Raw genomic sequence first — 469 nt, 5'->3', positions numbered from 1 at the left:
AACAGATTGGGCAAAGCGAAGGTGGGGGGGGGTGGAAAGCAGGCAGGGAGGGGGGCAACGGTGGCAGCCTTCTCGTATCGGGGTGTGTGTGTGTGTGTGTGTGTGTGTGTGTGTCGGTGAGCCCGCTCTCGCCCGTTTCTCCGGTTGGTTAGCGGTGCCGTAGCAGTGAAGGATCGCTGTCCACCCCAAGGACGCCTGGCATAATTAAGAGAGGCTTTCAGGTCCAGAAAGTGCAGATTCAGGTTTTAATACACAAAATTATTTCAGGAGCAGTGAATCGGAAAGTCGTTTGTTATGACCTTCCTGAGAGGCCCGGAGCAGGGCATGTTGGAGGCGCGGTGGCTGGGCCCGCTGAGTTATGGCATATTTGTGTTTTTATAGTGCGGAGGGGAGGGAGAAGGTTAAACAGTATTTACAGCTCACTTGTTTTCAGAAAGGAAAGAGAAATAGAGTTCAGGAAAAGAGGGGA

Source organism: Vipera ursinii, assembly GCF_947247035.1.
Source record: "Vipera ursinii genome assembly, chromosome: 17".
NCBI classification, from domain to species: Eukaryota; Metazoa; Chordata; class Lepidosauria; order Squamata; family Viperidae; genus Vipera; species Vipera ursinii.
Note: the sequence above shows the minus strand (reverse complement) of the source record.